The 26479-nt window shown below is 37.7% G+C and overlaps 1 protein-coding gene across 7 annotated transcripts in view; it reads right to left on the reverse strand.

Moving 5' to 3' along the window:
* Positions 1-20774, reverse strand: part of ash1 (histone-lysine N-methyltransferase ash1) — a 1128611-nt gene extending 1107837 nt beyond the window's left edge. For 6 of the 7 annotated variants that reach the window (XM_090378882.1, XM_090378880.1, XM_090378881.1 and 3 more), the window contains exon 1: positions 20246-20774. The gene's annotated coding sequence lies outside the window, so the exon portion shown is untranslated. Of the gene's footprint in view, positions 1-19864; positions 19975-20245 lie in introns of those variants that run through there. The other variant, XM_090378878.1, reaches the window with a different exon arrangement.
* Positions 20775-26479: the final 5705 nt, after the last annotated feature.

Raw genomic sequence — 26479 nt, forward strand, 5'->3', positions numbered from 1 at the left:
CTTGCGAGGTGATCTGATCAAGGTGTATAAGGCCTTGAATGGATTGAGCAGGCTTAGTGCTTAGGGCATTCTTCCTCTTGCTCAGATTACAAACCGGAGGGGGGGGGCATAGATTCAAACTGAGCAAAGACAGTTGTAGTATAGATGTGTGAGAGTTTGCCTTTAGCCAGCAGGTAGTTGATTGCTAGAACAAACTTCGATCTGTTGTTATTATTAGCCATATGGTGCAAGGAAGCCTGAGGCTTATGGTGCACCAGCCAAAAAAAAAAAAAAAAAAAAATTCTGAATTACCCTGAGCGAGCAAGTGATAGAGAGAGTCAGAGGTAGAAGGGAATCACCAAGAAAGCGAAGAATGATGATATCCAGCTCAGGACTCTGGGTGTGCCAAGTCGATATTCAGCAGATGTGAGCAGTTGCCTTGTAGAAGGTAGAAGATAAATTCAAGGTAGAACTAGACAAACATTTGGAATGAATGGATCAGTGAAATGGAAAGGGGTTTTTTTTTTTTTTTTTTTGGCTGATGCTGTATAAGCTTGCTTTCTTGCATCATGTGCCTCTAATGCTAATGCTAATATACAAGACTAAATTTGATAGAAATTTAACTTATAATAAGAAAACAGCAAAAAATTACTAATGGCAAAATGATGCAAAGGTGCAAGCTTATTTAGCATCAACTTAAGAATAGGAAAAACTTTGCAGCTTCTTCTGGCCCCATCTCTTCTAATGCTAATTCACCTGAACATTAGGTAAAATTTATTCCACCAATCACTCTGGCTGAATGCAAATCTTTGCACATCTATTCTACAACCAATCCCATTATGTGCATGCAATCTGAAAGAGTAAAGATACCATCAGCAATTAGTTTACTCAAACTTTTAATTAATTTTTTATGCAGATACCTCAAGTTTCCAGTCATTGTAATTTGCATAACCAAAAAAAGGTAACCCAAACCTAATTTTTCTTGTCTCTGCACCCTTTCCAACACATCTACATCTTTCCCAAAATGGGGTTTTCAAACCAACACACAAGCTTTCAAGATGTTGCCTAACCATTGCATTATTACACAAATTATTTGCCTTGGTCTCTAGTTAAGTTCCCATATATCACTGACAGAACCCCATGAACCTTTCTAGCAGCCTGAATGCAATGCTCAGAAAACTTCATGTCATTCATAGTTGTTATTCATTATTAACTATTGAAAATTTGGTTTCAACCTCCATATGTATTTACCAAAAATTACAATCTACATAAATTCAAGTCTAATGCTAAAATACAACTTCTCAACCTTCAACCATGCAAGTATTGTGGGTTCCAATACATTTCATGTTTGGGGTTTTCATATAAAAAATAAAATACAAATAAAAAAAATCACAGCAAGCTATAAACCAAATTACGTTATACTGGTATGCAAATGGAAAGTTATTCTGGATTTAATGCTACCCACAGAGTACCTCGCATTTATCAGTATTAACCCTTATCCAGCACAGTCATATTTTTGATTTTTAACATATGTTTACAGATTTTTTATTTAAAAATATTTGGTAGAGAATGAATATATTTTCAACTATATAAAATTACAAAACAATAACATATAAAACTTTATTTAGTTTTACTATATTCCTTCCTACAGAAAGTGTTACATAAAAAGTGAAAAAAATTAAACATTTTGAATTTTTATCAATTTCACTAAAACTTAAGTCTCACCAATCAATAAGAAATGAAAGAAACAAATGCACATAAGAAGAATTAGAAATTTAAAAATTAATTACATGTTATTATGCATGCAGAAATATTACATAAAACATTACAGTACAATCTGTGAGACCACAAGCAGAACTCAAATTACACAAAAAAAATAAATAAATAAAAAGAAAAACCATGCCAGGAAGTTACAAATTTATAAGAATACTGCTGAACAAGTTACTGAAATGAGCCATGAGTAAAGCAAATCTGGCATAAATAAGAAATTTATGCCCTGTAATAGTACAACCCCGTTTCTATCACAAGTGGTATGGTGCTGCATGACAGGCTCCAGATTTTAACTTTAAGACTGGATGCTGCTTGCTTACTGTGATAACCTACTTACAGGACTCAGCTGTTCAGAGCTCTTTATTGATGCAGATGGAAAAAAGGTGGAAGTGAACAGAATTTTTTTTTTTTTTTTTTTGGTAGTTGTTGGTGCATCAGCTTCTGTGGCCATAATGCACCTCCCAAGGTTTTTGCAGTACTTTTGATCCAAGCCCGAGGCGGGATTCGAACCCACAACCTTTGGGTTGCCAGGCAGGCACTTTACCCACTGGCTAGCCCGGTCAGCAGGAAGTGAACAGAAAGAAAACATTAAAATAAGCAATATAAAATATTTTAATTTGACTGTCCACTATTTTTCGAGAAAGTCGTCAATTAAAATGAAACTGTCATAATGTTTATTGGAAATCCATACAGACCATAACAACAAATAAAGAAAATATTAAAATCAAGAATTAGAAGAGGTTTAATGCTCTACTTTTAAATAGTCAGACTGAGAGGAGTACAGATACAGTACTTCCTCTTTCATGGAGTAACTGCACTGAACCATACAAACTGTACAAAACAAAAAAATGTAAAACTGGGCAAGCGACATGCCAGAGTTTAAAAACAAATCGGGATTTACATAATCACCGATACTGCACATGTGAAACTGTGATAAGACAAAAAGTGAAGCACTGATTATAATAAACAGTGTTTTTCCTATGTCTAAGTATACGCCTGATCAGGACTTCGTAAAGGTGATAATACAAATGATAACATTATCCACGATCACAATAAGCGGTGCACACCGTATTTGAAAACACTATTCAGTGATTTGAGTTGTGCTTGGAATGCAACTATTACCTACCAAGAATTCAGTTTGCATCAAAAGTAGGGCCATTACCAAGAAGAAAAGAATACCAGCTACTGACAGACAGTGAAAAATATAAACAGCTAACAGCTTATGCACAGGAAATCTTCACTATAAAATAACAGCTTAAGAAGCTGTTATTTTATAGTGAAGTTAAAAGTTAACTGCAGCCAATATCAACCCACTGCAGGATGGAAGCCTCAACAATTCATGCTCAGGGAAATGGACCACAATCTGCCACGCTGGTCTAGTGCGGGTTGGCAGATCAACTGTATTTAGCAGTCAGGGGCTTGAACCCCGGTCTACTCAAAGAGCGTGTGCGACTGCACTGCCGCTCCTGACCACTCAGCTACGGAAGCCGCAGGTACTCAGCACATTCTAGTCACCCAATGACCACACCAATCACCCAGCAGAAGACAGATAACTCCACCTATCCAGCAAATTGAATTTAGTCAATATCCCAGCAACTACTGAATTTACTGGCACATCATAGCCTTTGTTGCCAATGCACCAATAATACCAAAACCAACCCTAGTGAAATTACCGATATCCCCAACACTCCAAATGACCTACAACTAAATAGCTAAGAGGAAATTCATTATGAAATAAGCCCCGAAAACCATAGCCTCATACCTCCATGAGATCTCCCCTCCCAAACAGAATACAAAGCATTCCTGCACATGGGTAGGACAGTGTCCTAGTGTGGGATATTTGCAGCCAGCAGGTTTGCTGCATGATGCTTCAGATTCAACCCCAGGGTCTATAATGAAGCAGAGTGTCCCCATCCCCAACTGAGACTCTTGCCCCAGTACTATGTTTCTCCCTTCTTTCACTCCTGCAAGTGGCATGGCTCCACTATAGGGAGGATATCCACCCCAATTCCCTACCTCTCCTACTACAATTCCTAGCTTCCTTATGGCCGCTACATACCTTCAAGTAAACTTGTCAGGTATGCCTGCGCAGGCACACTTGTACAGGTCTACCAGAGCATGTAGATGATAAAACTGCACAGTTATTTTGACCTGCACAGGCGACCAGAGGAAATATGAAAAATCATATGATTTGCCCTGAACTGGAGTGGCCCGTGCAGGCAAACCAGAGTGTGAGTAGCAACATGGCAGGCGCACTGCCAGAATAAGGCAGTTACATCAATATGACAATTTTTCATGATAATTACTGTATTTCTTCGATTCTAAAACACTTTTTACCCCTATAAACATCTCTAAAAATGGGGTGCGTCTTAGAATCAATAGCGTCTTACAATTAGTTTTTTTTCGAATTTTCCAGCGCTTTTCACAGCACCACGTTTTGTTTTTACGTGGAAACCCCGCCTCCAAGTTTGACTGTTAACACATTCTCCAATTCCATTGGAGAATAAAGTGGCATGGGTGATTTCATGTGCTTTTGAAATGTGAAGCCACCATTATTTCATTATAGTGGAGCTCATCAGCGAAAACTAGGAAGTTTTGTTTGTATCTTCGAAAGTACGTAAGAAGTGGAGTTACTGTATTTTCGTTTTTGATCCCTTATTGCACATTAAAATGTCAGAAAGGTTGCACTACGAAGCTGCAATGAAACGAAAAGTTATTGTGTATGCAAAAGAACATGGAAATAGAGCTGCGGGTCGACATTTTGACATTAGTGAAGTAAATGTTCATTGTTGGAGAAATGATCGCAATTCCATATTTTCGTGCAAAGCAACAACTAAGTGCTTTACAGAGCCTAACAAGGGACGATTTCACAAGTGGATAAAGCTATGATACGTTTTGTAACAGAGACACGCACAAAAGGATTACCCATAACTTGACAAGCCATACAGTTGAAAGCCAAAGAAATTGCCAAGTCCCTCGTAATAGAGAAAATAATTTTTAAAGGCAGTCGCGGCTGGTGGGACAGACTCATGCATCGTAGTGGATTATCATTAAGGCGCCGGACATCTATCTGTCAAAAAATTCCTGCAGACTTTCAACAGAAGCTGATTAACTTTCAGCGACAAGTGATGAAATTAAGGAAAAAAAGAAACTGAGTTTAGTCAAATTGGAAATGCTGATGAAACCCCAGTCTTCTTTGATATGCCTCGAAATTACACAGTCAACACTAAAGGTGCTAAAGAAATCAAGATCATAAGCACGGGCTAAGAAAAGCAGTGTATCACTGTGATGCTATGCATCACCGCTGATGGCCGAAAGTTGCCACCATATTTAATTTTAAATAGAAAAAACATACCGAAGAATGAAATTTTCCCCAAAGATGTTATTGTGCATGCACAAAAAAATGGATGGATGTTGGCAAAGCTTATGGAAGACTGGCTAAATGTTGTGTGGAATAGACATCCTGGAAGTCTTTGTAACCCACCTAGCATGCTAGTACTTGATGCATTTCGTGGACATTTGTCCAAACGTGTCAAAAATAAAATCGTGCAAAAATGTGGTGACTTGGTTGTGATTCCTGGTGGCATGACTAGCCAACTGCAGCCACTCCACGTTTCAGTCAACAAACCATTTAAGGATTACTTGAGAAAGGAATATGAATCCTGGCTGTTGACCGACAACCTTCCAGTGACACCTGGAAAAATTAAGAAAGCGCCGGCATCAAAATTGGCAGAATGGGTATCAACAGCTTGGAAGCTGATCCCAGAAAGAATAGTAAAGCACTCGTTTAAAAAATGTTGCGTCACCAACACTTTCGATGGTTCAGAAGATGATATATTATGGAACAATGAAGATAACGACGGCTCAGAAGAATCTGACCCTGAATGTGAAATGGACTCTGATATTAATTCAGATGCAGATATCGACGGCTCAGAAGGAAGTGATGAATAACATACCTACTGATAAATACCAGTACTATTGTTGGTAGTAAATTGAATTCTATTATAATAATAATATTTGTTAGATTTATTTCAGTGTTTTATTTTACTTATTTTTTTTTTCTTAGAATCAAAGCTTTTTTTCTGAAATTAAGGTACTGAAATTAAGGTGCGTCTTACAATCCATGGCGTCTTAGAAACGAAGAAATATTGACATCAATTCTATGAAAAAAAAATTCACTATTAATTTTTTCGCTGATTAATAAAAAATTTGCCTGGATTAGAAGTAAATTTTAACATCAGAATATCAATAAATAAAATTTATAATAACAACAATAATAAAATTCATTACTAGATTATTTTATTAAATTTTAATAAATGTGGGGGATTTTTCGGAGAATTACTGAAATTCGCTTAACTAGTTCTCATGTGAATAAACTTTTCTTTTTTTCAACCATTCTTTGCACCATATACAATAAACCCCCGCTATTCGCGGGGGTTACGTTCCTGAGAAATGTCGCAAATACCGAAAACGCGAATACTGAGTTATGGCACCCATAGTAATAAAGGGGTTCCGTTCCAAAGTATGAAATATATAAGAAAAACTAGTCTAAAATTTTGTCTATGTATGTATTATATGTACCTTCATAATATGACTATGTACATAGACAGTACATAGTGAAATGCAAGCATATGGCATCGAAATGAAAATAAGAAACAATTTAATATTAAATGTAATATTTATTAGAAATTTCAAACAAATCTTTCAAACCAGCGCCTTTGCTAGCTAAAAAACTTATCCTGCCAGTGCTATCACCAGTTTCGCTAAAGTGTTGATAAAGGAGTTTTGCCTTTTCACGAATGATGAGTGAACTTAACGGAATTTTATTTTGAGTTCGTTCTTCTATCCACATATTTAAAGCCTTTTCCATTTTTTCTAATTTAACATCACGAGTTACAGAACAAATTTTTAAAGCAATTAGCGCATTTTCACGGACACTACGGCGGATTTTTTCTTCCAATTTCTTGATTGATCGTACCGTTGACTCATTGATTTTATGTTTTGCCACTGAGGAGACACTTTCACCATTAGAAATTTTATGTAATAACTCAATTTTATTCGCTAATGTCATCACCTTCTTTGATATTTTCACATTTCTCTTGTTATTCGTAGCCATATTTTTGTAGGGGTTAGAAAGATCTTGTCCACAATAAAGTCACTTTCTTCCGTTAACACACTCGAAAAAGTCTGTTTTACACTGCAAAACGGTAGATTTATCACTTTTGTAAGCATATCAATTTATAAATTGTTAAATTTATTGATAAATTTATTCAATTTATAAGCGTATAAATTAAAAACAAACGACGAAACCTCCCATGGCAAGCGCATAACACATACTGAACAAGGATTAGCGAGAAACATCCACGCTCGCGATTTTGTCACACCTCACCCCCCACCCACTGAGCGCTGTTTTGACCAGGAAAGATAATTTTAGCCACGCCCATGTTTTTTATGGCGGAAAATGTTCACGGCACTTTAAAATTCACATTTTTTTTAGGTTTCATTTTATATTAAATCGGCGATCGCGAATACGCGAATACAGATACCACGAATAGCGGGGGTTTACTGTATTACGTTTTATTTTACATTTAAAACACTTCATTGCAAATAATAAGGCAACTATTGCTAAAATGTTGTCTGTCGATGCCATGGTCAGCCGACTGAATGAATGGTGACAGGTTTACCAGAGCTTGTGGATGCACTATAGGCATCCGGTAGACCTGTACAGGCATACCTGACAGTTTTACCTGAAGGTGTATAGCAGCAATTAGCTTTCTCCTCTCTCCCTCAATTTTCTGGTGGAAGCCTTGCTATCATCCACCTTCTTTGCCTTCAAACTGTTACCCCATACTCTCTTCCAAGAAAACTTTTTTTTTTTTTTTTTGGTCCTCCCTGGCAAGCTCAAGCAATGCCAGGATTTGCCCCACCACAGCATCTAATCCGTACTACCTGGCTTGGCTCCCCAAGCCTCATATGGTAATTAGAGGTCATACTGGTCCTGTGTTATCAGACACTCAGCCTAAAACACTGATGGATCCAATATCTCTCTATTACAGAAGATTTAGGAGAAGTCCGGTTGGCCTGCCTCTCTAAAATCCACTCGTGCACACATTCTCGATGGTAAGCCCTGTTATGTCACTTAGGTGGCAAAGAACATGTAGAGTGGTTCTCTTCAAGACGCCTGGTCAGCGTGAAGAGGAAAAGACCAATCCCTCCAACCCCGACAGCACGACAAAAGAAATGGCCCTCAGTCCCCAGCAGCTTTCACTCTCCCTCTTACGGCAGCGAGAGGATCAGAGTGGAAGCAAAGGGTGCTAAGAATCTCTGGGTACGACCAGGCTGCCATGCACGGAAACTGAACTTGGCCTGTTATAATGTAAGATCACTCATCAGTTAAGACAGGATATTAGAGCTGGAAAAGGAATTAGAAAATGTGAATTGGAATATCATCGGTTTGGCTGAAACAAGAAGAAGAAATGAATCACTTATCAGTTTATCAAGTGGAAATCTGCTGTACACCAATGGAAACAGTGAAAGGAGTGAAGGTGGAGTTCAGTTTCTGGTCCATAAAGATTTTAAAAACAACATTTTGGAATTCAAAAGTACATTAGCAAGGGTGTCAAGACTAATACTCAAGATTTCTAAAAGGTACAAGCTAAAGATTATAATGATTTATGCACCAACATCAAGCCATGATGATGAAGAGGTTGAAAAAATGTACACCGAAATTGAGTCTTCTAGATGAGCAGAAAACCCACTACACTATTATTATGGGGGACTTCAATGCTAAGGTTGGAAAAAGGCAAAACAGCGCAGAAAGAGAAACTATAGGAAATTTTGGAATTGGTGAAAGAAATAAAAGAGGTGAAAGACTTGTGGAATTTGCAGAATCTCAAGGACTGTCAGTAATGAACACTTTTTTTCAAGAAAAGGGTGAACAGAAAGTGGACATGGAAGAGTCCAAATGGATTAACTACTAATGAAATCGACTTCATCCTCACTAACAGAAGATATATTGTGAATGATGTTACCGTCCTGAATAAGGTAAATGTTGGAAGTGATCACAGAATGGTAAGATGTACACTTGATATAGATGTAGGAAAGGAAAGGAAAAAACTGACTCGAGTAAATAATACAAAGGTCTTTGAGATAACAGAGGAGGAGAAAAAGCAGTATGTACTGGAACTTAAGAACAAGTTTGAGCTTCTGCAGAATGCTCAGGACCAAGATATCGACGAGGAATACTACAACTTTCTGAAAGTGATAAAGCCCAAGTAACCTATAGGGAAAAAGAAATCCAAAGAAGAAAAAATTAGTCAAGAAACACTTGTCATGATGAACCGAAGACGACAAATGAAGAGCAAGAAAAACACTGACAGAGAGAAAATTGAGTATACAGAGTTATGCAAAGCCATTAGAAAGAGACTCAGAGAGGACATAAGAAGATTTAACACAAGAAAAGTAGAACAAACATTAAGGGAAAACAAAGGATTTAAATCAGCAGCCATGAACAGTAATACAGAAAGACAAATGATACTGAAACTGAAGAATAGCAATTGTGTACTTACAAACAGCAGAGAAGGCATAACTCAAATAGCAGAAGACTACTATAGAGAATTATACAAGGAGCGAGGGAATGATGCCAGCAGTGGTGAAGATGGATTGCAAAGTAGCAACACATACGACATACCCGATATTGTTCCTGATGAGGAATGAAGAAAATGAAGAATCAGAAAGCCCTGGGGGAAGATGAAGTTACTGTAGAGTTGTTAAAATTGGGAGAAAGAGACATAACACATAAACTGGCAAGGCTCTTCGCAAAGTGCATTAGAAAAGTGTGACGCCTAAGCAGCGGAATAATGCAATCATAGTTTTGCTGCATAAGAAAGGAGATAAATCAGAAACTGGAAATTATAGACTAATTAGCTTGTTATCCCACATCTACAAGTTGTTCACAAGGGTCATTACTAACAGATTAGAAAGAATACTTGATGAGAATCAACCGAAAGAGCAAGATGGCTTTAGGACAGGATTTTCAACTATGGATCACCTTCACATAATATCACAGCTAATGGAGCAAGCAAATGAATATAAAACACCATTATGCCTGGCATTTGTGGATTATGAAAAGGCATTTGACTCCGTACAGCATAAGGCAATGTTTCAGGCACTGGAAAGACAAGGCATAGATACTCCATGTATTATGATTTTGAAGAAAATATATGAGAGTGCTACCTCCTTTATTAGACTAGACAAAGACAGTAGGAAATTTAAAATCGAGAAAGGAATTCGACAAGGAGACACAATATCTCCGAAGCTGTTTACTGCTGCCCTTGTGGAAGCTTTCAGAAGATTAGACTGGTCGCAGAAAGGAGTCAATGTGAACGGAGAGTACCTAAACCATTTACGATTTGCAGATGACATTGTGGTCATAAGCCACGATCCCAAAGAATTAGAGGAAAATCTTAATCAGTTATGCACAGTTAGTAAGGATTTTGGACTAAAGATGAATATGGCTAAAACAAAAGTAATGATGAACAAGTATGCCACAAATGATTGAAGGACCAGTAATTGAAAAGGTGGAGTCATATACTTATCTGGGACAAGTTATTAGCTGTAATAATGATAAATGGCTGGCAATCAAGAGAAGAATAAATTTTGGATGGATAGCATTCAAGAAATATAGTCACATACTGAAGAGCAATATCCCAGTTTGTCTGAAACGTAAAATAATGAACCAATGTATACTCCCCACAATGACTTATGGAAGTGAAACTTGGGCACTCACCAAAAGAATGGAAGAGAAGCTGAGAACTACACAGCGAAGAATGGAACGAATTATATTGGGAATCAGATCGTTACATAAGAAGAGACACACATGCATTAGGTAGCAAACTCAAGTAAAGGACATTCTTATCAAAACTAAAGAACTAAAATGGTCTTGGGCAGGACACATAGCTCGAAGACATAATAACAGATGGACTAAGAAAATAACAGAATGGTACCCAAGAGGAGCTAGAAGAAAATCTGGAAGACAAAGGTGGAGATGGATAGATGAAATTCATGAGTTTTTGGGTAGTAAATGGATGGCCAGTGCTCAAAACAGAAGGAACTGGAAAGTTGCTGGAGAGGCCTTCATCCTGCAGTAGATTGAAAATGGCTGATGATGATGACTGGTACTCCGTGGGCCCCCTAACCTAAGAGGCCAGATGAACAACATAACCCTACATTACACTATATAAACCAAATGCCACTCACACTATCTGGCCTTGACAAGGTACTGTACACAACACACGAGTTCACAGAGTTTTGGAAAACCAGTGGTTCCACTTGACCCTAAACACTATGTACTATATGTTTATGGAACCAACAGGTTCGGATACCAATCACAGCAGTAACTAGAAATTTTAACCAATCATATGTAGAAATATAATAGGTGATTAGTTAAATTTTTTTTATGCCCAAAGCATCACTTCGACCCCAGGCACATGCATTTAAAAGCTCAGTAAGAAATAATTCAAAATTGTTTGCTTTTTTGATGCCACCTTTATTTTCAATCTTTTCTGAACAACTGTGAAAAATCCATTTTTATATTAAAATCATTTTTAAAATTAATATTTTAACATTTCATTTATGATTAATATTAAAAATCATTAATATTTGAAATTAAAACTTCCTTTAGACCAATCAGCGAGCAAAATGCAAATCTAAAAACCTGCATGCTTCAACAATTTGATTCCAGGTGGCACTTTACGATCACAAAACCAGAGTGTTATCAAATGGAGGAAAGCATGAAACAATAAAGCCAGCTTGCTGTCAATAATTGTACACAACAGATACCACTCAATAACTGGGTTTAAATTAATTCCTGAATTTTTCTGAATTGTACAATAATAATTAAGAGATTTCTAGTATTTTTAGTGAAGAAATCAAAAGGAAAGATTTTCAAAAACAGTTTCAGCTGTGTGGATAAGTAGATGAAGAGCACAAATTGCTGAAATATTAGTATTTCAGCAATTCTATCCCTTCCTATATCACCTGCCATACACAACAAGCATGGGGTTAATGGATAAGGGATTCCTAGTAGATATTGTTATCCAATTAAAAATGATTTTAGTTATTTTTCTTCAACTACATGGACAAATAAGTTGTTTCTAAAGAGCCTCAGCCCACACATTTTCAACATCACTGGAGGGACAACAGCATCCCCAGATAGTCAATGGTAAAATCTAAGGCAGAATGGAGTTATTTTATTGAACCATTTCATTCAAACCCTTCTTTTTTTCCCCAAGGATCTTGTGACATCCACTACATTAAAATTTGCTGAGGTCAGCCAAGTTACTATTCATGGCCACATACACACACTACTGGAAGTTTTCTAATTTTTCATACTACTACTCCCACAGGTGAACTTTGAGAAGCCTATGGATAGTAGAAAACATGCAACTGTGATGAAAAACAGTGTTTCACTACAAAAAGTAATGTAAACAATATTGCAGTCTCATAAGCACCCCCAGCTTAAAAAAAGTGAAAAATATAGAGACAAAAAAACAGCAATACAAGACTTAAGACACTACTATGAAAGTAAGTGACTATAGTACTAATCCCCCAAAACAATGAGTCACCAAGGTTAAAAGATTTTTTCCCATAAGGCCTCTCCGGTGACATAATTTTTACCCAGATTTCAGCCTAAAACACTGATGGATCCAATCAGTGTTTTAGGCTGAAATTTAACATTTCATTTAAAATTTCATTTTAAACATTTCATTTTTTTAACGAACTGCAGAATAATAATTAAGGATTAAACCTCAATTGTCATTTTTTTTTTATCTCATCTACAAGACTAAAGACACTATTAGGAAGGCTTAAAAAGAATCGAATACAAATCCCCAACCAGTGAGTCAACATGATTAAATATTTTTCCATTGGCCCTGTCAGCTTACAGGATGCTATTGCCAGATTAACTATGTATAAAATAATTCTTAGAACTTCTGCTTGTTTCCAAAATAAACTAAACTTTGAATTCAAAATGAAGGCAGTAAACACTGATTACATGTGAAACCTACATATAGCATTAGCATTAGTAGAGGCATTTGATGCAAGAAAGCAAGCTTATGCAGCATCAGCCAAAAAAAAAAAAAAAAACCCACTTCCACTTCACCCCTCTGTTCGTTCAAAATACCTGTCCAGCTGAGCCTTAAACTTATTTAGGCTATCAACCTCCACCACAAGGGATGGGAGTCTGTTCCACCAACCAACCACCCGCTGGCTAAAGGCAAATTTCCGCACGTCTATCCTACATCTGTCTTTCCTCAATTTGAATTTATGCCCTCTCAGGTGATTTTACTGAGCTAGAGGAAGAATCCCATCAGCATTGAGCATGCTTAAACCATTCAAGGCTTTATACACCTCTATCAGATCACCTCGCTGGTGCCTAGTCTCCAGACACTGTAATTTGCAAAACTTAAGCCTTTCTTCGTAAGAGCACCCCTTTGTTCCATTCACTAATCTTGTTGCCCTTCTCTGTACTCATTCCAGCAGCTCTACATCCTTCTTGAAATGAGGCCTCCAGACCTGTACACAGTACTCTAGGTGTGGCCTGACCATTGCCTTATACAATGGAATAATCACCTCATCCCTGCTGGAAAAATTCCTGTATATCATTGACAATACTCCATGAGCTACTCTTGTAGCCTGTCTGCACTGCTCAGAGAACTTCATATCTGCCTGCACAACCACCCCCAAGTCCCTTTCATTCTCTACCACTGTCAGTGTAGTACCACAGAGTTGATACGTTGCTCTGGGGTTGCTGTTTCCCATGTGTAGTACTTTACATTTGTCAATGTTAAACTTCATTTGCCACCTCTCAGCCCATCTGCTCAACCTTTCCAGATCATGTTGCAGCAGCATAGTGTTAGTAGTGTCCTTGACAACCCTGCCAACCTTTGTATCATCTGCAAACTTGGACATTAAGCTTGATATACCATCATCAATATCATTTATAAATACAGAAAACAATAATGGACCCAACACTGAGCCCTGAGGGACTCCACTAATAACATTAGTCCACGATGAGCAGTGTCCATTGATTACCACTCTCTGTCTTCTCCCCCTCAACCACCCCTTTATCCATAGCAGCAATTTGCCTCCAATGTCACACTGCTCCAATTTGTGTAGCAGTCTTCCATGTGCAACAGTATCAAAAGCCTTTCTAAGATCCAAGTATATAATATCAAAGTTATTCCCTGCATCCAGTTCTTTTGTGACTGCATCATAGTATCCAATCAAGTTGGTCAGGCAAGACTTCCCCTTAACAAAACCATGCTGTGTCTGAGCTATAACTGAAGTCTTGTCTAAATCTTCAGTGCTTCTTTAACCAGTGCCTCCATTAATTTTCCTGGAACAGAAGTTAAGCTCACAGGTCTATAATTACTTGTGTCAGCCTTTGATCCTCCTTTGTGAATTGGGGTCACATTTGCACATTTCCAGTCTATGGGTACCTCCCCTGAGTCCAAGGAAGCTCTCATAATTATGGCTAAGGGTTTGCTTACTTCCTTTGCTGCCTCCTTTAATATAACTGGATAGATCCCATTCCACCCTGGGTGCCTTTCTTGTGTTTATCTTCAACAGTTTCTCCTCCACTTTACTCCCCGTTATTTCAAGATTCTGTAGCTTACTGCTAGAGTTGAATACACCTCTGGCATTCCCCTTGCTGAATAACTCCTCATGTGTGAATGTCGATGCAAAATATTCATTTAGTTTGTTAGCTACCTGAGCAGGATCATCAACAGTTGACCCATCAATATCAAGTGGACCAATCTGATTCATCCCCTTCCTTCTAGAGTTTACATAAGTAAAGAACTCTTTGCTGTTTTTCTTTGCATCCCTTGCCAAAGATTTCTCGTAATCTGCCTTCGCCTGCCTAACCTCCTTTGTAACTTGGTTGCATATCAACTTGTATCTATCATAGGCTTCTGTGTCATGTGTTAATTTGTAAGTATCCCATGCATTTTTCTTCTCTGCCATATGCCTCATTAGTTCATCTGACATCCATTTTGGCCTAAACCTTGAACAATATTTCTTAGTTGGTATGTAAAGCCTAGTAGCTTCCAAGATAAGTTCTTTGAATGCTTCCCATTTTGAATTTGCTGTTGGTAACATCATCAGTTGGTCCCACTGTATAGAATTTAAATACTGTCTCAGTCCATCGTAGTCGCCTTTACGGAAGCAATAACCCTTCCCTTTACCCCTAATGGTAGTTACCTCTTTGAGTAAATCCCACTTCAGCACACTGTGATCACTGCCACCTAGTGGTTCATTTATCTGCAGATTCTTAATGCATGAAGAATCACTGCTGATAATCAAATCAAGAGTATTCAATAGTTTTTAGAAACAAGTCCACTAGTATAAACTAGCAGAGAACCACAAAAATGGACTTCAGAAAGTTTACATTTGGTAATTGGCATGTCATTCACTGGAATATAAACTGCATTCCCCAGTGATTGCAGTAGACAGCCTGATAAGTTTTAAGAGACAACTTCACCTGTAACTTCTAGCAATGGGAAGAGTACACCAAGGAAGCAGAATTTATAGACTTTTTTTTTTTTTTTTTTTTTGCTAATACAGTAAAAGCTAGGCTTTTTCTGTGTCAAACATTAAACTCAACACCCCCACTTCCTGTCTCTGTCCTTTCTGTGTATTGTATTCTCTGCATCCCAATATCAGTAATACCATATTACTGATAGTCCTGTAATGTCAGCATCCGATAACTTAGCCCTTCAGTCAAAGGTTATAAAAATCTGCCATCACAGTACAAATCACAGAAAAAAAAAAAAAATTTATTAATAGTTATGGTAATGTAATAGAAAAAAAGTTCAAAAGTATGAACTATCTTCAAAAATGTGAATGGCTTGCATTTCTGTTGTAAAATTACTTCTCCAAAATCAGTGTCCTCCAATTCAAGGTGTTTGCTCACTATCTGCCAACATAATTCCAAGCAATCTATTCTAATCGTTCTAACATGTTTCACACACAATATTTTTTTTTTCTTCTACTGCTAAACAGCCATTTCAAATGAAGAGAAATTGCATAATCTACACACAGGGAGAAAAATTACTTTTGTAATAATAAACTTTCTATAATAAAAATATGCATTTCTAATTTATACATGGGCATATATATCCAAAAAAATTGTTCCTGCTCTTAAAACACAAAGTAAGGATATTATTCAAACACCTGCATTATTTAAAAACCTAACAGAAAAATTGCAACCAACTCTTTTGCACTACATCACCACCATTCAGAGTTGATCACATTGACTGCAACAAAAAAAAAAGTACCAGCATATTTCTTAAACCAAAGCTCAAGGGCAACCAACAGCTAGAAAAGCAAGGGGAATGGGAAAAGGATGGAAGGTATAAGAGGTTATCAACAAAATCATGAATAAAATGACTAATGGGTAAACTAAACTATAGATGCATGAACCTGTCAAACCCACCCGATCACTGAATGGTTGGCCAATACTTAACCTTCATCAAAATTACTGCATTCCTAGAAACATGCATAAGATAGTGTATGTATACCTGTTTGTGCTCTTAGTAAGACCTCTTAATACTTCCCCATAATTACTAGTTGCAAGTGAATACACAGCACACCTTGTAATAGCCCTCTTCCTTTCCAGATTACTACATGGTCCAGTAGAAGCAATGCAAGAATCATTCAGGGCTGTAGTGGAGGGTATAGGCAATACACCCTCTGTTTTTTCTTTTTTTAGATGAATAGCATATACCTTCTGGTTTTTGAAAGACTTGAAAAAAACAAATATTATTAAAATATTTACCAAAAATTAAATTTATTAGACTTTGATTCTTAGACAATACTTATAGTTTTATTATTTTTAATATATATGCTGTATACATAAGTAAATACGCCATATATATATATATATATATATATATATACTATCATTGAATTACTTTTTTTTTTATGTTTTATGTTTATGTTTTATTTAATTTAAAATATTGGAGATATATATATATATATATATATATATATATATATATGCATGGGTATATGCCGCATACCCTCTGTAATTCAATTAATAAGCCTGATATGCACAGTGTACTCTGCTTTTCATAACATTCATAGAGTATAACAAAAAGGTAAACTGCAGCCATTATCAACCCACTGCAGGATGGAAGCCTCTTCAATAATTCACGTTGAAGGAAATGGACTATAATCTGGCATGCTGGTCTAGTACGGGTTGGCAGATCAACCGTATTTAGCAGTCAGGGGCTTGAATCTACTCGGTGTGGCTCTGCACTCCCGCTCCTGACCACTCGGCTATGGAGGTATCTGTTTATGGCTGTGAAACTATTAGTATGCACATCCACACCTTCACATCAAACAAGCAGTTTTCTGAATCAAAATAGCATTATCTCAATGGCACTGGAAAATATTATTGAGGGGAATTTGAATTATCGACGGGATTCCCTCAAATATCTATTTGAGGGAATCCCATCGATAATTCAAAAAAAAAGTCTCCTCTGTTAAAAATGCAGAGAAAAATTCTACCACAAACCATCCCTAATCTCTTCAGGATAAAATAACTCACTAACATCTCATCATGAATGCCCTCCTATCAAACTTAGTTTAAAAATACTTTGAAATTAACCCTTAACTTGCAACTTTTTCTCAAAATCAGCTCATATCTATTATCCTAGAATGCCTATGATGAATTTCATTACCATGTACAACAATATCATTTTTATGTGCCCCTAAAAGATACCCTGTTCCAAAATATTATATTCTGTCCCTGGCAGACATACCTATCCTCAGTGCATAGAATATACCATTTTACAGTTGCCAAAAGAATAACTATCCCTTGCAAAACCAGCACCTTCTATCAGTGATCCCACTGTTCAGGCATATGCAGAAGGGTAGGCACTAATACTGAAGTGGTTAATTAAGTATTATAATTAGTATTTGCAAATGATATAAGAAAGCAAGCTTATACAGCATCAGCCAAAAAAAAAAAAAAAAACACCACCCATTTCACCTATTCATTCCCTCCAACAGTTCTCTGGTTCTTCCTTGAATTTATTTAAACTTCCACAACAACAATAGATGGAACTTTGTTCCAGCAGTCAACCACTCGCTGGCTAAAGGCAAACTTCTGCACATCTATTCTGCAACCATCCTTCCTCAATTTGAATTTGTCCCCCCTCATGTGTATGGTCTGAGCAAGAGGAAGAATCTCATTGTAAAATTCACTGAGCTTGCTCAATTCGAAGCCATATACACCACAATCAGATCACCTCACAGGTGCCTAGTCCCCAGACACTGCAATTTACAGAACTGAAGATTTTTTTGGTAAGAGAATCCCCTTTGTTCCACTCGCCAATCTTGTTGCCCTTCTCTATACACATCCCAGAAGCTCCACGTCCTTCCTAAAATGAGGCTTCCATATCTGTATGCAGTACTCAAGATGTGCCCTGACCATTGCCTTATACAACGGAATAATCACCTCCTTATCCCTGCCAGCAAAATTGCTATATATCACTGACAAAACCTCATGAGCTATCCTGGCAGCCCATCTACATTGGTCAAAGAACTTCATATCTTGACTGCACAATTACCTCCATGTCCTTTTCATTTCCCACTACCCTGAGTGTAGCACTGCACATTTGGTATACTCTAGGATTACTGCTAACCATATGCAGTACCTTTCATTTGTCAATATTAAAATTCAATTACCATTTCTCTGCCCATATGCCTAACTTCTCTAGATCCTCTTGCAGTAACATACTATCATCAACCACTTTTGTATCATCTGCAAACTTGGAGATTAAGCCTGAAGTACTTGACAAGTCCCTGAATTCCATTCCTTTGTGGAACGCAACAAAATGCTAAACTCTCTCTCTCACCCACACACACCTCAAAAAGCACTAAGAATTACTATGAAGAATGGTTTCAAATGAAAGTGAAATAACAAAAAAGGAGATGACCAATGAGGGAAATAAATCCTTAAGGATACTCAATCAAAATGGAATACAATTGGCAATCCATATGGCACTACTACTAAAATTCAATTCAAATATAACCCCATCTCAGATGCTGCCATGACCTGACAGTATTTCCCGTAGTAGAATAATGCAGCAATTAAAAATAAAGAAAAAATTATCTATATTCTTCCTATTTATTCAAATCTTAAAACTTCAGCTAGTTATAAAATCGAAGCGTTATTCATAAATTGAGACAGAAAAATAAAAAGAGTAGACCAACAATGAAGTTGCTGTTACTATAATGAGAAATTTGTCATCATTATTATTATTATTAGTTATATGGTGCAAGGACGCCTGGGGCTTATGCTGCACGAGCCCTGAGAGAGAGCAAGAGTCAGAAGTAGAATGGAATCACCAAGAAACAGAAGAATGATGAAAATATATAGCATCATACTAGGAATATGTTAAAACTTGTCACATGCGTTTTACTTATTTAATTAACTGTAATCTTATATCTATTCCCCACACCTCCAACCCACGAATTTATGCGCTGGTCTTAATAAACTACCCTATAACCAAAGTATGTACGTGACAACGCATGTGACATACCAGAACAGCGTTCCGGTCCATTCCGGGCCCACGTTTACCAATGAGCAATTTAATATTTCTCAGTGGGGGGATACTTATATTTCTCAATATTTCTCAGTGGTGGTGACCCTAAAATCAAGTTTACCCAAAGAGATCCAAAAATAATTTAAAAGTCCAAAATACTACAACTGCCACCATTTCGAGTTAAATCTGATTACTAGAAACATACAAAAGTGATTCGGAAACAGAAATTAAAAGAAAAAAATCTCAAGCTCCACCACTACACAAATAATGTGCAATTATAAAGAAATGGCATACAATTAACATCACCACTTGAAAGAACGTTGTGAGGGACTGATGAGGTTGATGACTTCGCCGTTAACCCACTTACTGGAAAAAGTGGCAAATACTAATAAAAATCTTGAAAACAGCTTAGCGCGATCACTGCGATTACGTAAACTACATGCGATATAATGAAAACAAATACACACACATATACGTACATATGATGCTAACAATATTACCAGAAACACAGATGCAGTAGTCAAATCAATGCTTGGATTGCAATGCACATATTTCCTCCAGAATACTCGTGCGGCGTACGTATATTCCAAGATATATAACTTCACAATGTTAAATATATATATATAAACACTAAAACAGAATGAACACTTCACTGTCTATATTATGTTTGGATAAATGCATATATAAATACACACAAATGCACATATATATGCTTATTTAGCATATATGTGGCAATACCTTAGTTTACTAGTTAGGCATAGATGCAGTACAAAACAGAAAAAAAGGTGCGTTGACCAATGACAGCAACATGCAGTGCAAGTTTCGATCATTTATTTGTGTTACCTTACAGAATACAAAGAAAGAGATACATCATTTCTCACCTGGCAAAAGAACGGAACAAATTTTACAGCAATGTCATGTCATGATTCGGATTACGTTTCTCTCTTTTTTTTTTTTTTTTTTTTTTTTTTAGGTTTTTTTTTTTCACATCACATCTTCAACGGCCTAATAGCTACCAACAAACCGCCAATCAACATGGCGGGAAACGACACTAAACAAAACGGGAAGAATGCCTTACAACTTTTTCGAAAAAACACACGTTTAACTCTGTCTCCCATCATATACTTTCAGAAGAAAGTAATAACATGCATTGTAATAACAGTAAATAAATTCTAATATCATTATTATTCCAATTAATACGTCGCCAGTAGTTTTACATTATCAAAAATTCCTTCGGCACGGTTCTGCTATCCATATGCAAGTATGTCTTCACAAAAATCATTTGAATTGGCATATTTATGCTGTAGCTTTCTTAGCACCTAATATTATGGTATTCTTTTAACATCAAATCAAAATTTTAGTACAACAAATAAGGTTTCACATAACGTATTCTTGTACAAATATCCATCTCTAGTTGTAACGAGCAAAATGGCCGAAGTTGTAGCGTACCATTTAAACTAGAGCATCCTCTAGTGCCTAAACCAGTTATTTTCAACCTTTTTTTTTTAATAATGGCACCCCTAAGTACAGTAATTTATTTTATTTTGCGGCACCCCTAAGTACAGTAATTTATTTTATTTTGCGGCACCCCTAAGTAATTTTTTTTATTTTGCGGCACCCCTACTCAATTTTCTGCCTGTTTGATCCGATTCTCTCTCTGTATATATATATATATATATATATATATATATATATATATATACAGAGAGAGAATATACATATATATATATATATATGTATATATATATATATATACACAGGGTGATTCTCTACCAGTGCGACAAACTTGCAGGAGGTGTAGGGGGCACGAAGACGAATCGGAATCACATAGCATTCCATGGTCCGAAATGCCTTCGTCATGCGGTAGAGGACGTTGAACGGGAGGTCGCGTGAACAGCGATCCCGCTGGAAGTCAGCATTAGGATGGACTGCCTTTTTTGAATACTCGTCCATCCTACTGCCTCGGGAACCGGTTCCCGAGGCAGTAGGATGGACGAGCATTCAAACGTTGAACTGGCCGACATGTACCTCGCGTATGGTGCTGCGGACTGTAATGGGCGCGCCGCTCTGCGCTTGTACCAGGAATGTTTCCCGCACAGGCGTGCTCCTCATCATACGATTTTAATCGTACGATGAGAAGGTTACATGAGACTGGTTGTTTCACGAGAGGTATCATGAATCGAGAGCGAACGACGAGGACGCCAGACGATGAGGAGAATGTCCTACGTCTTGCAGAAGGCAATCCGAGTACGAGTACTCGAGCGATAGGCCAACGATTGGGTATTTCCCAATCCACTGTATGGAGGATACTGTCAACAAACCAAATGAGTTCATACCATCTGCAATGCGTCCAATCATTGGAGCCTGCGGATTATCCACTCCGGAGAACTTTTGCTACTTGGTTTCTTCAACAGAAACGGTTCACAAATGCTCACTTCCAGCGGGATCGCTGTTCACGCGACCTCCCGTTCAACATCCTCTACCGCATGAAGAAGGCATTTCGGACCCTGCAATGCTATGTGATTCCGATTTGTCTTTGTGCCCCCTACACCTCCTGCAAGTTTGTCGCACTGGTAGTGAATCACCCTGTATATAATATTAAAAAATATATATGATATTTATTACAATAATATAATTATAAAAATTACATTTCATAATACGAATTATATATATACAGTATATAATTTTATTCTTTATATAGAAGTACTAAGTAAACGTCAATTATAGATCACCACAAAATTAAAAAGATACTGTACACCATTTTATAATGAAATAAACATATAAATTAAAAAATAATAATAAGTAACTTAAACCCATACGTGGCACCCCTGGAATGTCACCCCGGATTGAAAACCACAGGACCATTCGGGCTCGTCAGATGTAATTAAACAATCATAATAAATTATATTTACATAAAGAAATAATGAAGCTACCATAGCGTGCTGTCTACGGTCGCTATATTGTGAGAATACACTGCAGCGTACGGTCTACGGTCGCTATTGTGTAAGAATACACTGCAGCATGCAGTCTACGGTCGCTATAGTGTAAGAATACACTGCAGCATGCAGTCTACGGTCGCTATAGTGTAAGAATACACTGCAGCGTTCTGTCTGCAGGTACTCTATTCAGTTTATTTGGTTGAACTGCTATGGCCACTCATCTAAAAATTGTAGGTCACCTGAACACACCTGTGGGCACTGCGGTTGTCAGGGCCATCAAATTTCTGATTGCCCCAGTAAATCTTCCCCCGTAGTTTGTCCCAACTGTAAAATTAGGAAACACAAAGCTGACCATTCTTACAAGGACATTTCCTGTCCCGAATATCCCAGGTGAGGTTCAGGACATCTTATGAACAGTACCCATACTATAGTTGTAAATATAAGTGTAAAATTCCTTCAATTAAATTGTCAGCGAAGTTCATCTGTTATTAATGATATATCTAGTTTAATTTCTTTATATAAATTATCTGTTTTGACTCTCCAGGAGCCATATTCCTATAAAGGTGTGATTAAGGGCTTTCCCTCTCAATCTCAGTTAGTTCAATCTATCCCTGATACTTCTGTGGTTGGAGGCAACGCAGTGACTAGGGTTTGGGCTGCTCTGGTCATCGTGGACCCTCTGATCACGGTTACTAAGATCAATAGTCCCTGCTCCAAGTTTGCTGCTTGCGCCTGTCTTGAGGGTTCCTTCGGTAGGATTTATGCTGTCTCTTTGTACATGCGATGTTCCCAGTATACACAGCCTATTGAGCCGATCTTAAATTACCTGCAACTCTTGTTAACCAGACTTTCTGGTCTTCCCTTAATCATTATGACGGATTCTAATGCTTCTTCTCCCCTTTGGGGAAGCCCTACTTCTAGCCCCAAGGGTGATCTCCTTGAGGATTTCACCATTGCAAAAAACTTAATTGTTCATAATGTCCGGGGTCATCCCCCAACTTTTTCCAGTTCGCAGGGTCAATCTTACATTGATATCACACTTCAAATCGTGCTTTTTCTTTCGGTATAAATAATTGGTCGTTTCGTACTTCTTGGTCGAGCAGCGACCATTACCCTATCATTTTGACCTGGTCACCACTGTTAGGCCTTCTTCGTCTCGAGTTAATCATGATTTCCCTCGCTATAAAACTAAGGGTTCTGACTGGAGCATTTTCGACTCTAATCTTTTGAGTTTGGTTAACGAGGATTTCATCTCTAATCTTTCTGAATTGGATCCAAATTCCCTGGAAGAAAAGATAACTGGAATTATTACTGAGGTCTCTGACCTTAGTTTTCTTAAAAAATCTCATCGAATCAATTCTGTTCCTTGGTGGTCTGATGGTCTTTCCTCTCTTAGAAGAGATCTTAAGACCACCAGGCGAAACCTTAATAGAGCTAAAAGGAATAACAGGCCACCAATTGAAGTAAACAGGCTTGCTGACTTGTATAAGGCAGCTCGCAACAGATATTTTAACAGTATTAGAGAGGGGAAGACCCAGGCTTGGGCTCGTCTCGTGGAAAGAACTATTAAATCAGATCCTTGGGGTTTACCCTATAAAGTCATTGCCTCTAAACTCCATCCACATATTCCTCAGACCTCGATCCATGTTACAAATTCCACTGAAACTTTAACTTGGTCGGCATCTGTTGATGCCATCTTGGATGAACTGCTTCTCTGGGACATCTCGGTTCCTGAGAGCAATGAACAAACTCTTTTTAGATTACAGCATCTTGTGTTTGTAGGCTCTTCTTCTGAGGATCCCTTCACTAATATAGAAATTGATTCTGCTATTAATACCCTTACTATTGGCAAAAGTCCAAGTCTGGACCTCATGGAGGTTTCTGTGATTAAAAGAATCTGGAAAATCAAACCTATCCTTATTTCTATCCTTATGAATTCTTGCCTTAGGTTTGGTGTTTTCCCTGATCTCTGGAAAATTGCCAACTTAAAAATCCTTCTCAAGAGTCTTGGCAATCCAGTTGACTCTCCTTCTTCTTATCGTCCAATTTCCCTTCTTCCTTTTCTCAGCAAGTTGTTGGAAAAACTTCTGGTTTCACGTTTCAAGGGTTACTATAACTCAAAAAATCTTTGTTCTCCTTCCCAGTTTGGTTTCACGCAAGGTAAATCAACTACAGGTGCAATTAATCTTCTCCTGGGCACTGTTCGAGCATCTCCTAAATACGTTCTCGGTCTCTTTGTAGACTTCAAAGGAGCCTTTGACACCTTATGGTGGCAGAGTGTCCTGGCGAGGTTTCGGGAGGCCGAGGTCTCCTGTCCTATCTACAAACTAATTTCTAGTTATTTCGATAATAGAAGCCTTGTGGTCTCCTCGGGTTTTTGCTCGGTTACGAGGCCGGTTTCTAGGGGTTGTCCTCAGGGATCCGTTCTTGGCCCTGTTTGCTGGAACGTGGTCCTTGATGGATGGCTAAATGCCCCTCATGATGAAATTGTCAACATTGCCTACGCCGACGATCTTGCCTTGCTTGTCCCTGGGAATTTTCGTCTTGAATTGGAAATTAAAGCAAACCGCATCTTGGATGATCTTCACATGTGGGGTTCCCTCCATAAACTCTCCATTTCAGTCCCTAAAACTAAACAGGTTCTTCTGAAAGGCCTACTGAATCGTAATTGTTCCCCTGTGGTTAAAATTCTTGACCAGGCTGTTAAATTGGAAAGTGAATATAAATACCTTGGGGTGGTGATTGATGATCGTTTACCTTTCATTCCCCATTGTAAGTACCTTCAGCAGAAAATCCGTTCTCTTACCGGCTGGCTGTTGCGTCTTGCCCGTTCCCTCTGAAATCTTAAGTCATCTTCTCTTGGTCTTTACTACAAGTGTCTCTTCATCCCCATCGTCTGCTATGGTGCCGGCGTTTGGGGCTTTAAAATTCTTAATTCACTGGTCTAAAAATACCTTCTGCAGGCGCAGCGGTCCTTCCTTCTGTATACTTGCAGGGCATGTAGAACTGTTTCTACTGATGCCCTGCTTGCTATTAATGGTCGTCTCCCTATCCACCTGGAAATTATATTTCATTTCTTGTCTTACCATAGGAAATCTCTCTCTCCTGCCTCAGTGGGAGATTTTGCTAATAATTATGAGAACTCTACAAATGTTGATCTGGCCAGGCTTTCCAATCTTGCTTTGGAAGAGTGGCAACACTATTGGGATGATTCCTCTCTCGGCAGAGTCACATACTCTTTCTTTCCTCGTGTTTTTATTAAAGATAAAAATTTTTACTGGCTTCAACTGGGGTTATTTCCCACTTCCTTAATCACGGGACATGGAATTAATTCTCGTTTGTATAGTTTTGGACTTGTCCCCCTCTCCTGTCTGCTCTTGTGGCTCTGAGGAGACGGTTGAACATATAGTCCTACATTGTAATTTATATGTGGATTTAAGACAACAATTGTCTATCTGTACAAATGTATATAATTTAGATGATTTTCGGCGCCTGGTTGGGTCGGCGGACTCTCTTTCTGCTTTCTCTTCTTTTGCTAATAGTGTCATCCGGAGAAGAGCGGCTTTATCAAGGAATAACCCTTGATTTCGTTATTTGTTCTTAATTTTTATATACAAATTACTGTATTCATTTTTTTTTCCTGAGAGGGGTTTCTTCCTTGCCTAAATTACCTTGTGTTTTGGATGCAGAGTTTTGTGTCTTTTCCTGGAGACTTGTTTCAGGTTTCGCCTGGCCGACTGGGAGAGATGGACCTCCCCTCTCCCACTTCGAACTCTGTCCGGGCTGCCTGAAATGATTTTCTGTGAATTGTATGTATTTTGTAAATACTGTAATTATCTTGTTAATATCATGGTGCTTTTGTTTGATTTGCTGTTTGCTCTCAGAATTGAGAGTAACTGATTTTATTGTGTTTTTGAATCAGCAGTTGTTAATCTTAAATGTTTATATTGTACATTACTTGTGTAGTTAGCTCATTATTATATTGAAGAGACAGTTTTTCTCTTCTTGTGTTGTCTGTTTGGCTCTGAGGAGTGGGATGGACCTCTCCCTGCTCCCTCAGATCCAACCTTCAGTTGGCTGTTCTGGTTTGAGTGAGATGATTTTCTTCTCTTGACTGTTTTACTGCTGGAGCTGCTGGCTGCTTCTCTTGCTGCTTGTGTTTTGATTTAACTTTCT

The sequence above is a fragment of the Mastigoproctus giganteus genome, chromosome 8 (genome assembly GCF_048544385.1).
Source record: "Mastigoproctus giganteus isolate SK-2022 chromosome 8, ASM4854438v1, whole genome shotgun sequence".
NCBI classification, from domain to species: Eukaryota; Metazoa; Arthropoda; class Arachnida; order Uropygi; family Thelyphonidae; genus Mastigoproctus; species Mastigoproctus giganteus.